At 38.1% G+C, this 17,838-nt stretch overlaps 1 pseudogene; it reads right to left on the reverse strand.

Moving 5' to 3' along the window:
- Positions 1–3,589: 3,589 nt before the first annotated feature.
- Positions 3,590–9,928, reverse strand: LOC138809344 (zinc finger protein 280D pseudogene; annotated as a pseudogene).
- Between the last annotated feature and the right edge of the window lie 7,910 nt (positions 9,929–17,838).

Genomic DNA, 17,838 nt, shown 5'->3' on the forward strand with positions numbered 1-17,838 from the left:
ATGGATATGATGTGGCTTGATCATTAAACAACATATAAATGAATGGGAATATCACTTCATATTTCATAAATGTGTAAAAAATAATTATGTTGCTAGGCTCCAATGGCTCATACTTGTAACGCTATTTACTAAGGAGGCTGAGAGCTGAGAGTCATGGTTCAAAGCCAGCCTAGGCAGGAAAGACCATGAGACCCTTATCTCCAATGACCCACCAGAAAACTGGCTGTGGCTCAAGTGGTAGATAACTAGTCTTGAACTGAAGACCTGACCGACATCGTCCAGGTCAAGATTTCAAGCTCCATGACCGACAAAAATTAAAAGTAAACAGTTACAAATAAACTAATATTTTGGTATAAATGTTAAAATATGTATTATAAAAACCTTTAAATCCTCACTAGATATACTAGTTTATATAAACGTAGAGAAGTGAACTCTGGTTTTAAATGTCATTGAATCAATTGTGTAAATCACACATTTCTCACTCAATTCATATTTGTATGTTTATATACTTATATGTCATAAATATAATTAACTGATATGTGATAGGCAGTGTTGTTTTAGGAAACTCCCTTGGCTTTCTAAGATTACCCCTTCTACCCTAAAATAAATATGCCCTCCAACCTTGTAAGAGGTTTCATCTCATTGAAGCAGAAAAATATAAACCATAACCATTTTTTGGAACAACTGTAACATTTTACATGCATTTGAATTATTTTAAGAACCAAAACATTCAAGTCATCTTAACTGTACAAGTAATAACACAATGTCTTCTGAGCTTTTCAGTCTCTTAAGAGATGAAAACCTTTAATTATATATCTGTTTTTTTCTGCCTAACATCCTATTCCTTAGGAAGCTCTTTTGTGTAACCTTGTGTTCCTGATTAGAAGACAGGAACAAAGGGAATAATGAAAATAGCCAAGGAAAATATTTGAAACAATTATAAAACAATCGCCTACACTCCTGTATTCACTGGTTTCAATGAGAATATACGTTAAAGTATCACGTTTTTGTTATCATTTAAAGAGCAATAATTAAACTTCAATTAACAGTGAAGAAGGGAACAGAAAACTGAACACAGCTAGACTTTGAACAATCCAACATAAGTAAAATGGATTTATCTTTTTTTCTATGTAGTTGTGAAAATAATAGAGAGCAACAACCAAAGGAAAGAAAACGCCTAAGCCAAAGCAGTAAACGTTTGTCTATAAAATATGGTGAGGGTCTGACTGGTTCAAAGTCAGGCTTGCAAAAAGGAAAAGTGTATTTGTTTAATGTGAACGATAAAAAGCATAAAAATCTTTTATTGAAATTTTACATATCTAGACTAGGACTTCTTGTGTTGGAGAAGAAGAAAGGTATAAAAAAGTTCAAGATTGCTTGACTATTCCCCAAGATCATTCTACTTTATCAGCTATAGCAATGCAAGTAGCCTTGGTTACTCTTAGTATCATGCTTGTTTACATTTAGAAGCATTATTTGTTGCTGGGTTATAAGCTGCAAACCCTTGAGTATTAATAAAGTCATTTCCTAAGGGATGAAAGTAGCTAAAATGTCAAAGACTTAGCATAGGGCAAACTATTTTCTAGCTATATCACAATCTGTAGGTGTAGATATTTTTTCCCATTGTTCCATGGAACCCATTTTTGTTAACTTCTTTTTCACCATCCGGTGATCCTATAACATCCTATACTATCCTGGGATTGCTTATCTTTACTGGATTCTCTAATTTCTGTTGGAAAGTTAGGAAGGAGAAAAGATTGAGTTACCATTTCGGTTTTACCTTATTTTTTATTATCTTAGAAACTGTAAATCAAAATAACATAATTTATCTTTATAATAACAGGAGACATATTTCATTTCTATATTCTTACCCTAGCCTTCCACATAACTTTGGTACTTAGTGATCCCCAAATATGAAAATGAAGATAGGGAGCTTCTTGTTTAAATATTATTTAGGAATTCAAGACTTCATTAATGCAAGGCCCTTAGTAGTATGTACATCTTACATGTGTATAAAGCTGGTGGCAACTTTTTCTTATTCTCAGAAACTAGGATTCGTGGTATCCTTGTAGTTGCATCAGGTAAAGGCTGTAGTTGATTTAGCTTACTACACCAAATCTGCTGTAAAATATTTTTACAAGATAATTGTCTTGAATAATCCGTATTTATCATTTACATTTCTAAAGGACAGAAATCTAAAATAAGTCTCACTAGATTAAAATAGAGCCTCCTACAGAGCTAAAATATTTTTCAGGTGAATCTAGTGGAAAAGGCATATACTTCCTGTTCCGCTTCCCAGAAACTTCAGTATGTTTGTTCTTGTCTTTTTCTTAATCTTCTAATGTAGCATCTTTACATCTTTCTGATGTTTCTTACCTAATGATGTCCCTTTCGAACTACAACTGGGACTTTTGAGTATACTTTGCCCATCTGATAATTATTCAAATTTGTGTTCCTTGGGCAATGAAAGGTGATTATTTTACAAACTTATATATAAAATGTAAATCTACATTTGATTGATTAGATATTTCAGGACTATAGATATTTTGGGAAGGTATTTAATGCCTACCACAATGAGTGTGTAAGCATTCTTTCTACAGGTTATAACCTGTTACCCTTTCATTAATTTTGAACAACATATTCCTTCAATAAAATATAACTAGAAAAAATTTGGTTCCTGAAAGCATTTAATCTTGATTAAAAATTGTCATTTACTAGAAATCTTAAATATCAGACAGCAGCTCCTGAAGCAGTGCTGGCACTATCACTTTTTGTATATTCTGCTTACAATCTTCTCTTTTCAAGAGCATTTGATTATTATTTTGGAATTATGGTTAATAATTATTTGACTGCTATTTTTAAAGAATGCACCACCAATACTGGTTCTCATCTTTTAACTTGTTTATGTGTAATCTATTTCTGAAAGAAACACAGCTATTTGAATTACATGAACTGCTTATTGAAGTGTGGAGAGGAAAAGAAGAAAAAAGATGTCCCTGTGTGTATGTCATGTTGAAAATTTACCTAAAAGCTATTTTCTTAAAATCATATATTTTTCATTTTGTTTGGATTCTGATAAAATTTAGCCTCTCAACTCACACAATGTTAATGCAGTCTTATTTCATGCCTACTAAAAGCAAACAGCAAATTACTACATATTTTAAATTTTTTAATTGTTAAAATTATTATTTATTAAAAAACAATATTTTTTAAAAATTAGCTAAGGAAAATTGTTTATTAGATGTTTAGAGTCGTGTTCAGTCTCTATTGTTGAAGCCAGAAAGGGAAACATCTTGCTTTTCTTCTTCCTTGGGCCACTCTGATTTATTTCATCTATTTCTGAAACAATAAAACTCAGGTTTTGGAGCCTTTTGCTTGATATCCACAACGTGTCATTCTTTCTTTATTAATAGGAGAATTTGGAGAAAGGCTGAGAATTCTCACTAGAAAAAGGAGAAGAGGAAAAGAGAAGCGAGAAATCTAGATATTTCTTTCTCATCTCAATCACAAGTTCCTGATAATGATTATGGATGTTTAATACAGTACTCGAGTGATTAAACACATTTATAGAAAGAGTTAACCCCTCAAGTGATCACGTAGAGAATGCTTATTTATTTAAAAAATGTAATAGCATCAAGTAGGAAGTGTTTTCTCCTTGCAGGTCAAAAATTGCAGTCTGCATTTTTTACAACGATGTATTCCTTTTTTCTGATGCTTATAGGGTGTTGCAATTTTGATAACTTTGAGGCAAAATGGACAAAGTAAATTCTTAGTGTTTTCATGAGATGTTCGAAAATGAGTTTCTACATCAGAAAATGATGATGATCTATAATTGCAAACCTGGCAGATATATGGCATCTCACCGGGTTTATGATTGTCCTTCATATGTTGTAAAAGAACATGTTCTGTTTCAAATGATAATTCACAGATTTTACAAATGGTAGAAAAGTCGTGAGGAGTGTGTGTACTCTCGATGTGGCACTGCAGATGGAAGGGTGTGGGAAATTGCCGGTAGCAGTGCTTGCAGGTGGTGTGGTTTTCCCAGCTCTCACTGCTCTGCTTCTCAAGTTCCAAGTGGTGTTTCATGTGGTTCATAAACCTAATATTATTTTTGAGAACTTTCAAGCAACTGAAGCATTTAAAGGATGTATGAGTCTTCTGTTCTTCCTGGATATCTCCTTCATGTTTTCCATAATAAAAGTCATTAACTAACATGATCAATTTTCCTTTCTCTGAATCAGCAGTCATAGCTTTATTTGCTGTATTTGAGTTTTCTGTTTTATCTGGTCCCAAAAAGTCATTTATCATGTCTGGACAACAATACTGCATGTGATTTTTCATAGGATCCAGAAGATTGAAATCAATATTGCACTTTGGACAAGCTCGTGGAAAAGGCGTTCCATCTTTAGATTAATTTGATGAAGTATTTTCACCTTTTGATGGCATAGCTTGGGGAGAAATCAGTGAAGGAGTTTTAACTACAGGGAATACAGCTGAGAAATCTGTTACAGAAACACTTTCACCAGGCTTGGGATTTTTTGGATTTACACTGTTCAGAAGCAGAAGGACGTTTTGATAACAACAAATTTTCATTCAGACCTGCTCTAGAAATTGTTGGTATCCCTTGGTACTGTGGTAATTCTGTATTCTGGGTCAAGTCAAACAGTAACTCAGAAGAATTACTAGATAGAACTCGGGATGACTTTGTTAAATAGCCAGGTTTAGAAAAAGGCTGTACAATAACAGAGCTATCTGAAGATCTAGATTCAGGATGAAAATTTACTGGCGAGGCAGCAACTGGATTTGATGGGTTCGTATTGTGTTGACTTGTAGACTTGAATGCAGCAGAAATACCTCGACTGAGCACACCATTCTTTATTCCCCTTGAATATGAGCTGGTTTAACTCTGTTCAAAATATTTGAAATTGCTGGTTTTGAACTTGCTATCTCTCCAACAAAGATTGGTTCATCATTGTCATCCTCCTCAACTTCTTTTATTTTCTTCTGCCATGGCTCTAGCTCTTCTTCACATTCAATAAAAAGTTCTGCCATGTCTGAATTTTCGTGAGCGGAGCCAGCTCGCTCTGACTGGAGCCCTAAAAGAGGAGGAGAAAGAGGAGGAGGCGGAGGAGGAGGAGAAAAAGGAGGAGCGCGAAAAACTATCAAGAAGCAGCGGCAGCAGTGGGGGCAGCGGCGGCTCCCATTGTGGAGCCAGCAGCCTGACCCATGGGAAGTGGGAGAGGGGGAAGGGAGACATGGGAGGAAGTGGGGGGGAGGGAAGCTGGCGCGGCCCCGCGCGCGCGCCCCAACACCCGATTATGATGAAGGTTTTGGAAAAATTAGGAATCCATGGAACATTACTCAATATAATAAAGGCTCTGTATGACAAACCTACAGCCAGCATTACACTTAATGGTCAAAAACTAAACCCATTTCCTCTTAACTCAGGAACAAGACAAGGATGTCCACTCTCTCCAATTCTCTTCAATCTAGTATTAGAATGCCTAGCTACAGCAATAAGACAAGATCAAAAACATAAAGGGGATCCAAATAGTGAAAGAAGAAATAAAACTCTCGCTCTTTGCAGATGACATGATCTTGTATTTAAAGAATCCCATGGACTCCACTCCCAAATTACTCAAGCTGATTCAAAACTTTGGCAAGATAGTAGGGCATAAATTTAACCCCCAAAAATCAATGTCTTTTCTGTATGCCAACAATGAAAAAAGTGGGGATGAAATTAGGAAAGTAACTCCATTTGTAATAGCACCTCAAAAAATAAAATACCTAGGAATTAACTTAACCAAAGAAGTGAAGGAACTCTATGATGAAAACTTTAAAATCTTGAAGAAGGAAATCAAAACAGAACTTAGAAAATGGCAAAACCTCCCATGCTCCTGGATTGGAAAGATTAACATCATGAAAATGGCAATACTTCCCAAGGGTATCTACAAATTCAATGCGATACCGATCAAAATTCCAACCTCATTCTTCAAGGAAATAAAAGAGGCAATCCAAAAATTCATATGGAACAATAAAAGACCACAAATACCAAAAACACTCCTCAACGGAAAGAACACTGCTGGTGGAATAACAATACCAAATTTCAAACTTTACTATAAAGCCATAGTAACCAAAAGAGCTTGTTACTGGCATAAGAACAGACCTCAGGACCAATGGAATAGAATTGAAAACCCAGAAATGAACCTATAGACCTATACCCAATTAATCTTCGATAAGGGTGCTAAAATAATAGGATTGAAGAAAGACAGTCTCTTCCGTAAATGGTGCTGGCAAAATTGGTTAACTACTTGTAGAAAATTAAAACTAGATCCTTATATAACACCCTACACCAGAATAAACTCTAAATGGATCAAAGAACTCCGAGTCAATGCAGACACTCTGAAAACATTACAGGATGGAATAGGAGAAATCCTAGGCCTCCTTGGCTCAGGCCGAAATTTTCTTAATAGAGACCAGGAAACACAACAAATCAAAGAAAGGTTGGACAAATGTGATTGCAGGAAGTTGCAGAGCTTCTGCCTCGCAAAGGACCTAGCTAGCAAGATCAATATAAAGCCCATGGATTGTGAGAAGATCTTCACTAGCCATACAATGGACAAGGGTCTCATATCTCAAATGTACTTGGAACTCAAAAAGTTAAATCCCCCAACAACATATCCTCAAAGAAACAACTGCCCAATAAATAAGTGGCCTAAAGATTTAAAAAGAAATTTCTCTGAAGAAGAAAGAAGGATGGCCAATAGGCACATGAGGAAATGCTCAACCTCCCTAGCCATAAAAGAAATGCAAATCAAAACAACATTGAGATACCACCTCACACCAGTTAGAATGGCTATAATCAAGAACTCCAACAACAACAGATGCTGGAGGGGATGTGGACAGAAGGGAACCTTACTTCATTGTTGGTGGGAGTGTAAACTTGTTCAACCTCTTTGTAAAGCAGTATCGAGGTTCCTGAAGACTTCACATAGAGCTCTGCTATGACCCAGCAATCCCACTTTTGGGCATTTACCCAAATGTTCACAAACAAGACCACACTAAAGCTAACAGTACAACTATGTTTATTGTAGCATTATTTACTATAGCTAAGATATGGAACCAACCCAGATGCCCCTCAGTAGATGAATGGATCAAGAAAATGTGGTATATATACACAATGGAATTCTATTCCTCCATCAGAAAGAATGACATTGTCCCATTTGTTAGGAAATGGAAAGGCTTGGAAAAAATTGTATTAAGTGAAGTAAGCCAAGCCCAAAGAAACATAGGTCCCATGATTTCTCTTATTTGCAATATCTAATATATGTATGAGTCAAGCAGTAAAGGTCAGATAATGTGATCTTAGGAAAATGAACCCTTGATATGTATTTAAATGTTTTTTTTCATGCATTTGTTTCTAACTCACTTATAAGTTTATCTTTGCTGCTTTGTATGTCCCTCCCCCACAGTACAACCACTGCTTTCATTATATTTGATGTCGTTATAATTTGTGGAGGAGATGTGGAAAAACAAGTCATTTAAGGATACAGCTGGACCTGATGCAACTATGAGAAGTACAAGTTTTCATGACAAAAACGAACTTTACAACTTTGGTGCGGAGTGGAGGAGTTCGGGTTCAGGGTTGGGGAGAGGATGGGAAGGGATGTGAAAGGTCAACAATGGAGGAGGCTGCAATGATTGATAAATGTACTCATTATCTTGTCCAGTAATTGTAACCCCTCTGTACAGTATGTTCACAAAAAATTAAAATTAAAATTAAAAAAAAATAAAAAAATTTAAAAAAGAAAAAAGAGGAAAAAAGGCACAGAAGTAAAAAAAAAAGGAGAAACATTTATCACGCAGAGAATAAGAACTAGCCTAAGAGACTTAGAATGATAAAGGCAATGAGCAAAAGCCTAGTTGACAACTAGTTCGTCAATAACCAAAAATGGTTCTCTAGACCAGTTTCTGGTATACCTTATTTACTATCATTTTTTCCTTACATCTGGAGTTACTCCTTATTTTCTGTCACAACTATTAATTACCTTCTGCATTTTTGATGCCAAAACTGATCAAAAAGATTTCAAAATCACACTTAGACTACTTTTCACTTTGTGATTAGCAGTGATGATCCAAAATCCTTGTATCCTTGAATTTCCAGAATTAATCTTCAGCTGACATCTAAGCACATTCCTGGCATTAATTGCTGTGACTTAATGAACAAAACTTTTTTCAACACAGTATCCTAAGTAAAATACATGAATTAGAGGCTATTATCAGGTGTCAGTATGGAAGTAGCAATTATATATTTCAAGTATGGGTTCTTTATTTTCCATTTACTTATTGTTTTGCCGGTCCTGGGGCTTAAACTCAGGGGTAGGGAATTATTCCTTAGCTTTTTTTTTCTCAAGGCTAGCACTCTTCCACTTGAGGCACAGCATTCCTTCTAGTGTTTTTCTTTTTTCTGTGTTACTGTGGAATTGAACCCAGGGTTTCATGCATGCTAGGCAATCACCATACCATGAAGCCACATTCCCAGAGCCCTAAATGACTTTCTTAAGAAGGCATTACATTTTCACTCCGTAACTCTGTATCATAAGTTTGGTCAGGTGATAGAAAATGATGTAGAAAACAATACAATTCAATAAGTCCAGTAAGGCTGGATGGACAATGAATTTCATGGTCTAGCTAGGGAATAGTGGGGCTTACCTCAGAGAGCTGTTTCAACAGGCTGAGCGGGACAGCTCCTGACCCACAGCCCACCTCCAGAATGAGAGGGTCACCTTGGATTCCAGCCACATGGGGATGCTGGACCGCCTCCTCCAGCACCTATTCAACCAGTTTTTGTAAAAGAGAGAGAGAGAAGTCAGAATTAAAATTAAGTTGTGTCGGTGGCTCAGAACTCTAATCTTAACTACACTGGACGTTGACATATGAGGATCATGGTTCATAGCCAGCCCCCGCAGGAACGTCTTTGAGACTTTTATTTCCAAAGAACCACCAGAAAACCAGAAGTGGTGCTGTGGGCTCAAGTGATAGAGCACAAGCCTTTTGCTGAGGAGCTCAAGATCAGTGCCCATGCCTAGGGTTCAAACCCCACAACTGACAAGAAGTAGACTTCCTACTACAAGAAGTGTTATTGAATAGCACCCATTGTCCTAGGGAGCATGGTAGTGAAGTCAGGCCGAGCATCCTGTGAAGTTGAAATCATAAGGAGGTCACCTGACTTCTCTGTGCTTCGGTTTCCCCAGATGCAAAATTCAACACAGTGAAGGATCCCCTTCCTCATGGGTATAGGGTAATGATTTAAAAGAGCCATGTTTTTTTTTCAAAATCCTCAGCTGTTGCATGATTAATAACTGGCCCCACCTGTGCTCTTTGTGGGTATCTTCCTGTCATTTGCTCACAGAATTGCAGAGAACCTTCTCTGAATGCCACTCCCACCATGCCAAGCCATGCTCCAGAGATTCCCTCTCTATAAATCCCTTTTTTCCTCAAAACTGTCCTGTGAGGAAAATGAGGTCTGATGGTTGTGGCCCTACCCAGAGCTTCACCTGTGGTCAAGAATCGGCTGTTGTGGACTAAAAGTTTGGGATAATCCATCTAAATCGATGACTGAGTATAGGGCTACATGTTTACTATCCCAACTACAGAGGACCAGGCCTGGTGGAGCATACCTGTCCCAGATAGGAGGACCTCGATCCAGTCCAAATAAAGCATATATTGAGTTTCTATTTCAGAAATGCCCAAGACAGAAAGGTGGCTCCGCAGAGCCAGGATGAGGAAACAAGCATGGGATCATGGTGCCCCCAGAGGGGTGTCTGAGCCCAGGTAGTGGTGATTTGGGGGCAGCCACTCACCTGTGCTGCTGAGAAAAGCTGCTGGGGGCTGCTCCAGGTGGGGCAAGCAGCAATGGCAGCGGCATTGCAAACACATGGGCCAAGAGCAGAGAACCAAAACCAGGGACCAGGTAAGGGCTTTAGGCAGGCTGGTAGTGCACCATTGCCTGAGGTTTGAAATCCTGCAACTTGGAAAGGTGAGGAGGGAGCGAGGGTGCAGGCAGGCATCTCAATTTCCTACTATAGTCCAAAGTTGCTTGAGTCTCTTCCTCACCACTCAGCCACCTCTACTTTCCTCAACTGCTGGTAGTGTTGTAAACTAACAGAGGGAATCCCAGGTGCTACTAGGCAGCATGAAATGTGGGCGTGATCACCATTCTTGTATCCCATTGGTCAGAAATAACCATGAAAGAATGGGGGTGTGGCCAGAATTCTGTGATGCGAGCAGCATGGGCGGAGTCAAGAAGATAGCAGCTCCCCCAGATCTTTTCCCAAGGAACAATGTCTAATTCAGTTGGAGATGAGTTGGTGACCTGCTTTAGCTGGATGGCTGCACAGATTGTTCTGTATGTCTGTTTGTTGCCAGACCCGGACCTTGAACTCAGGATCTGGGCACAGTCTGTACACTGCTTTTGCTCAAGGCTCGCCCTCCACACTGGAGCCCTGGGCTTCTGGCTTTGTTGGCACTGAAGTTGGACAGAGGTCTCAAGGACTTTCCTGACTAGGATGACTTTGACCATGATCCTCCCATCACAGCCTTGTAAGTATCAAGGAGGACTGCTGAGAGCCACTGGTGCCTGTCTAATCATTGGTCTTGCTGATATTCTTGGACAGCCCGGTGAGTACCCTATCCCCAGGTTGAAGTGGTGGGAGCTGGAGCTCACAGTTGGAATCCTGGTCCTGCCACCTCCAAATGGCTGGAGATCCTAAGGAACTCATTTCTATCCATAGGAATACCAATGGAATGTGATATATGTCATGTTGGGCAGTTCATGAATGATTCTAGGATAAAATTATACGCAATTATATTATAGGATACTGATCGATTTTTGTTAATTCTTTATTAAGCAGTTAAACAATCACATTCATAAAATGGAGGCATAATGAAATGCTTAAGAATTGGGCCTCACATACTGCAAAGGTACCATTTTTCTGCCAGGACTGGGATTGAAACTCAATGTCTTGGTAACTCTGTTGCACTGTGTGGGAATGGGAAGCTGGCCTACTTAAAGTCAAGAAATTCAGGTCTGTTCCTTATGCCTAAAATAGATCTCCAACACTAGAAAACATCCTATCTATTCATGTACAATTTACATATATGATTTATATTTATATACATATGTTGACTCCATATTGCATTCAGTGTATTTATTTTATTTTGTTGTTTAATTCATGTATTGAACATTTATTTTATTGACTATTATGGAACATAAAACATTGATCACATTGATTACACAGGATATAGGTCTGCATATGTATTCCATTTCATACCTGACACCCAGGACTTTCACAGAACAGGAAAACTTGTCACATCATCTTCTTACTACATGATTCATTTTTGGGAGTGCTGGCATCTGAACTCAAGACCTCCAAGCCTACAAGGCCCAATTCATGAATGTGTGAGTGTTAGCATGCCATCCTGGGGCAAATTGAGCTGACAGGTTGTTCCCAGGACTTCAGATCATGCCCCAGGGGTGACCAAAATAAGAGAAGATTGACATGCAGATGGCAGTACGCTAATAAATATATATCTTTATAGAGTGTCAGAGAAGTCTATACAGTATTCAGTTATATAGACTACATTCCTTCCAATCCCTGGGTATTAATTATACCTCCATGTAATTAATGTAATGTAATTAATTGTTTTCATCCTTAAACTATTAATGAAATCAGTGTCCTGAAATTATTGCTTCCTTTACGTAATAATATTCTTTCAATGCTTCATAAATATTAAATAAAATGCATCAACCTCCTGAAATGATGCTGTCTAATTTTATAGGAGAATCATTCATGATCAATTCATTCAACCGTGACATTGACAACATTCCATTGTTAATCCTATGGATGGGAACCATTTTCTTAGTAGCTCCTGCCATTGGTTGGTGTCAGGACAGGGATTCGAAATCAGAGCCTATGTTGCCACGTGGGCCTATGGCATCCCTGATAGTCTGGCAGCCTTCAGCAATGCAAGATGAAGTACCCTTTGCAACAGTGTCATTCAGACCCATGAGGGTCACCATGCAAAGGAAGAAAACATAAAATGGCCATATTTTTTCTGTGCATTGCTTTCCTTGCAAGGCCTGAGGGTCTAGGTTCCCAGGTGGAGCTGTAGATCTAGTGGCTGCAACCCAGACTAGGGTGATCAAAGCTGAGGCAGAGTTGCCACGACCTGAGATCAGCAGCCATATTGAGAAAAGTAAAATAAAAAAAATTAGCTCCCTGGCTTGCAATTCACGCTGTTTATTCTTCCAGGATTTGGAATTGAACTCAGGATCTGGGTAAATCTGGAGCAATGTGGATGAAGGGGAAGATCACCATATTTGAAGATAAGAAAGTTAGGCCTGTTCACTAGTCCTGTATTCAAGCCCTAGCTCTGGAAACATACTATTTATATACATTGTAAAGATAGGATTTATACTTACCTATAGATATTCAGTCCATACATGTTTGGTGTGGTTGTTCTTGTATTTTTTATTTTATTCATTTATTTACCATTGATTGTACTAAGATGAAACACCTTAAATTTATTACATTGATGACATCCTATCACAGAGCATCTAGATTTATAGAAATGTTGTCCATCATGCCAGGATTCTCAGGATCACCCAGGATATTCAGAGAAAAGGAAAATAAGTTTCACACTTGGCTTCTTACTCCATGATCCACTTGTTGGTAGTGCTGAGATCTTAACTCAGGTCCTAGTAGGACCAAGTGGCCAATAAGTCAAGGTGAACACACTAACCTGTGAGAAACTAACGAGCTAGGCCATTCCCAGGATCTGACATTGATTGCCAGGGTGGTCCACTATAGTCATGAATTCATAATTTAAACATACGATCTATATTGACATACATGTTTGTTCAGCATCTTGTGTTCGGTGAACTTCTTCTTATTTTATCTCTATTCATGGAGGTATTCTGTATTTTACTAAATATGGTGACAGGTATAACTTTGCTGACATGGATGACAACCTGTTCCTATGGTTATAGGGTTGCTTATGAATTCCTCTTCTTGGTTGAGACTCAGGACTTTCACAGGAGAGGAAAAGGTGTGCAACAAGTGGCTTCTGACATCAGGATGGATCATTTGTGAGCGCTGGGATATGAATTCAGGTTTGGATAGCTCTGTTGCACTGAGGGGGAAGGGGAAGATCACCATCCTTGAAGACTAGAATGTCAGGCCTGGTTTAGGGCCTGATTTGAAGCCCCAGCACTGGACAAAATAGCAAGCCCACCTTTTTTAAACATAGGATCTCTCTTTACCTACAGGTGTGGTATGCATCTTGCATTCAGTGTAGTTACACTTTTTATTCATTTTTTATTTATCTTATTCATGGATGTATTGTGCATTTTATTGAATATGGTGACAGATATAACTGTGTTTACATGGATGACAACTTATTCCAATGGCTACTGATTTGCTTATATAGCATTTTCCATCCTCAATGAGAGTCAAGACATTCACAGAACAGGAAAACATGAGCAACCTTAGGCTTTTCACATTAGAATGAATCTTTTGGCAATGCTGGAATTTGAATTCAAGGCCTAGCAGGCCCAACTGGTGAATGGGTCATGGTGAGCACACCAGCCTGTGAACCACTAAGGAGGTAGGCCATTCCTGGGACCTGTGATGTAGTCCTGGTGGGGGCCAATATAGTCATAAATTCATAATTAAACAAAGGATCTATATTTCCAAACATGAGAGGGCGACATCTTGCATTTGGTGTACTCATTCTCTTTATTTTGTGTCTTAGACATGGATGTATTGTATATTTTCTTAAGTATAGGTTGACAGATATAACTGTGGTGAACTGGATGACAACCTATTCCCATGAATGTAGAGTTGCCTATACCTTCTCTATCCTAGCTGAGACCCAGAATTTGCACAGCACATGAAAACAAGTGCAATGACTGGCTTCTCACATCAGGGTGAATTTGGGCAGTGCTGGGATTTGAACTCGAGTCCTAGGAAGCCCAACTGCCCATTGGGTCCAAGTGATCACACCAGACTGTGAGCTAGTAAGGAGCTGGGCTGTTCCCAGGAACTGAAATTGAGCCCCAGGGAGGCCAAAATAGTCCTCAATGCATCATTGAAACATGGGATATATATTCACATCCGTGTGTGGACTGCATCGTATATTAAGTGTAGTTGTGGTCTTTATTTTGTATGCTATTCATGGATGTATTGTGTATTTTCTTGAGTGTATGATGACATGTATAACTCGGCTGACATGTATAACAACTTATTCCCATGACCACAGGGTGGCCCATGCATTCTCCATCCTAACTGACACCAAGCAGTTGCACAGGAAAGGAAGACAGGGCAACGATTTGCTTCTGACATCAAGATGAATCTTTTGGCAGGGCTGGGATCTGAACTCGGGGCATAGCAGGCATAATTGGTGAATGGGTCCACATGAGCACACCAGCCTGTGAGCCATGAAGAAGCTAGGCATTCCCAGTACAAAGAAATAATCTTATAAATATGTTAGAAACAATTGTAAGCAAGAAAATAAAACATTTCAATACTTATTCTTGGGTTCATTTCACCTATCATATTGATCTGGTTTAATCAATTCTCTGCCATCACTAAAAGATTATTTGAAGTATACATAAGATAATTGCACTGAGAAGTGATTTAGAGAATTAATTCATATTATTTATTTTTAATATTTTGAGGTAAGTACTTGGATTCAAATTCAGAGCCTTGGATTTGCCAGGCAGGCATCTGATCACTTGAACCATGCCATATCCAGCAATTTTTGCTTTGTGTGTGTTTGAGATAGAATCTTGTATTTGTTTATTCCTAGGCTACCTGGATAGTGAACTTCCTAGTTTTATGTCCAACATATGTAGGATGACAGCCACACATTGTCACACCCAGCTTTTATTGATTGAGCTGGAGGTCTCTTGTAGCTTGACCTTGAACTGCAACTGTCGACATTTCCATTTTCAGAGTAGCTAGGATTATAGGTATAAAACACCTCATTTGACTTATTATGTATGTTTACAAAAATTCTGAAAGTATGAGAAAATCCTCTAGAGTTACTAACCATATCCAGATTCTAGGTGATACACTAATGATTATTCTGTCAAAACCTTTTTGACATTATTCTGCCAAACGTTTTTTAATTTTTTTTCCCAAAATGCCATACAGAGGGGTTACAATTACATGGGTAAGGTAATGAGTAAATTTCTTATCAAGCGTTGTTGCCTCCTCCTGTTTCCACTTCTCATCCTTTCCGATCTCCCCTCTCCAAGCCCCCAACACCCTGCCCCTGGCAAAAGTTGTAAAGTTCGTTATTGGACATAATGACTTGTATAGCTCATTGTTGCAATGGGTCCGACGTATCCCTATTTAAAGGTTGGTTTTGCCCATTCCCTTCACAAATTATTCCAATATCAAATAAAATGGAAGCAGGGGTTATACCATGGGGGAGGGACATACAAAGCAACAAAGAAATAATCTTATAAATATGTTAGAAACAATTGCAAGAAAGAAAAAAAAACATTTCAATACTTATCTTGGGGTTCATTTCACCTAACATGAACTTATCTTACCTTTTCTGCTTGTCTCAAAAATACACTAGTTATTGCAAATAAGGGAAATCATAGGACCTATATTTTGGGGCCTGGCTTACTTCACTTAATTTTTTCCAAGTCTTTCCATTTCCTAACAAATGTGGCAATTACATTATTTCTGATAGAGGCATAGAATTGCATTGGGTATATATACCACATTTTCTACATCCATTCATATAATGAGGGGCATTTGGGTTGGTTCCATAACTTACCTATGGTAAATAATGTTGCAATAAAAATAGTTGTGCTGGTAGCTTTAGTATGATCTTGTTTGTGATCATTTGGGTAAATGCCCAAAAGTGGGATTGCTGGGAAATAGGGGAGCTCTATCTGGAGTCTTTTTGAGGAACCTCCCACCAACTATGCAGTAAGATTCCCTTCTGACCCCATCTCCTCCAGTATCTGTTGTTATTAGAGTTCTTGATTATAGCTATTCTAACTGGGCTGAGGTGGTATCTCAATGTTGTATGGATTTGCATTTCTTTTATGGCTAGGGAGGTTGAGCATTTCTTCATGTGTCTATTGGCCATCCTTCTTTCTTCTTTAGAGAAGTTTCTCTTTAAGTCTTTAGGCCACTTATTTATTTGGCAGTTGTTTCTCTGAGGATTTGTTGGTGGGGGATTTAATTTTTTGAGTTCCAGGTATATTTTAGATATGAGACCTTTGTCCATTGTATGGCTACTGAAGATCATCTCCCAATCCGTGGGCTTTCTATCGATCTTCATAGCTATGTTCTTTGCCTTGCAGACGTTCTGCAATTTCATGCAATCCCATTTGTCCAAATTTTCTTTGATTTGTTGTGTTTCTGGGTCTCTATTTAAGAAAATTTTGGCCTGTGCCAAGGAGACCTGTAATGTTTCCAGAGTGTCTGCTTTGACTCCGGGGTCTTTCATCCATTTGGAGTTGATTCTTGTGCAGGGTGATTTATAAGAGTCTAGCTTTAGTTTTCTACAAGTGATTAACCAATTTTGCCAGCACCATTTACTGAAGAGGCTGTCCTTCTTCCATTCTAATTATTTAGCTTCCTTATCGAAGATTAGATAGATATATATCTGTAGGTTCAATTCTATTCCATTGGTCCTGAGGTCTGTTCTTGTGCCATTACCAAGTTGTTTTGATTACAATGGTGTTGTAGTAAAGTTTGAAATTTGGTATTGATATTCCTCCAGCACTTTTCTTTCTGTTAATGATCTTTTATGCTATCCTTGGTCTTTTATTGTTCCATATGAATTTTTGGATTGTCTCTTCTATTCCTTGAAGAATGAATTTGGGCTATTGATAGGTATTGCATTGAATTTGTAGATAGCCTTGGGAAGTATTGCCATTTTCATGATGTTGATCTTTCCAATGCAGGAGCATGGGAGTTTTTGCCACTTTGTGTGTTCTATTTTGATTTTCTTTTTCAGGTTTTTAAAGTTTTCATCATAGAGGTCCTTCACTTCTTTGGTTAAGTTAATTCCTAGGTAGTTTAATTTTGTGGAGCTCTTATGAATGGAGTTGCTTTCCTGATTTCAGCCACACTTTTCTCATTGTTGGCATACCGAAAATCCATTGATTTTTGAGGGTTAACTTTATACCCTGTTACTTTGTCCAAGTCTGAATAAGCTTGAATAATTTGGGAGTGGAGTCAGTGGGATTCTTGAAATACAAGATCATGCCATCTGCAAAGAGGGAGAGTTTTTCATCATCTTTCCCTATTTGGATCAATTTTATGTTTGCATCTTGTCTTATTGCTGTACATAGGCATTCTAATACTAGATTGAAGAGGAGTGGTGAGAATGGTCATCCTTGTCTCGTTCCTGATTTAAGAGGAAATGGCTTTAGCTTTTCATCATTAAGTATAATGCTGGCTGTAGGATTGTCATATACAGCCTTTTTGTATTGAGGAATGTTCCCTGGATTCCTAGTTTTTCCAGAGTTTTCATTATCAATGGGTGTTGAATCTTGCCAAATGCCTTTTCTGCATCTATTGAGATAAACATGTGGTTCTTATCCTTGGTCTTGTTGATGTGATGAATTTTATTAATTGATTTGCATATATTGACCCAGCTTTGCATCTCGGAAATGAATACTGTTTGATCGTGGTGAGTGATTTTTTTTGCATGAATTGTTGAAGTTGATTGGCCAAAATTTAGTATCGATGTTCATCAAAGAAAAGAGTCTATAGTTCTCTTTTTTTGATGAGTCCCTGACTG

The sequence above is a fragment of the Dipodomys merriami genome, unplaced genomic scaffold, assembly GCF_024711535.1.
Source record: "Dipodomys merriami isolate MVZ:Mamm:240054 unplaced genomic scaffold, mDipMer1.0.p SCAF_493, whole genome shotgun sequence".
NCBI lineage: Eukaryota > Metazoa > Chordata > Mammalia > Rodentia > Heteromyidae > Dipodomys > Dipodomys merriami.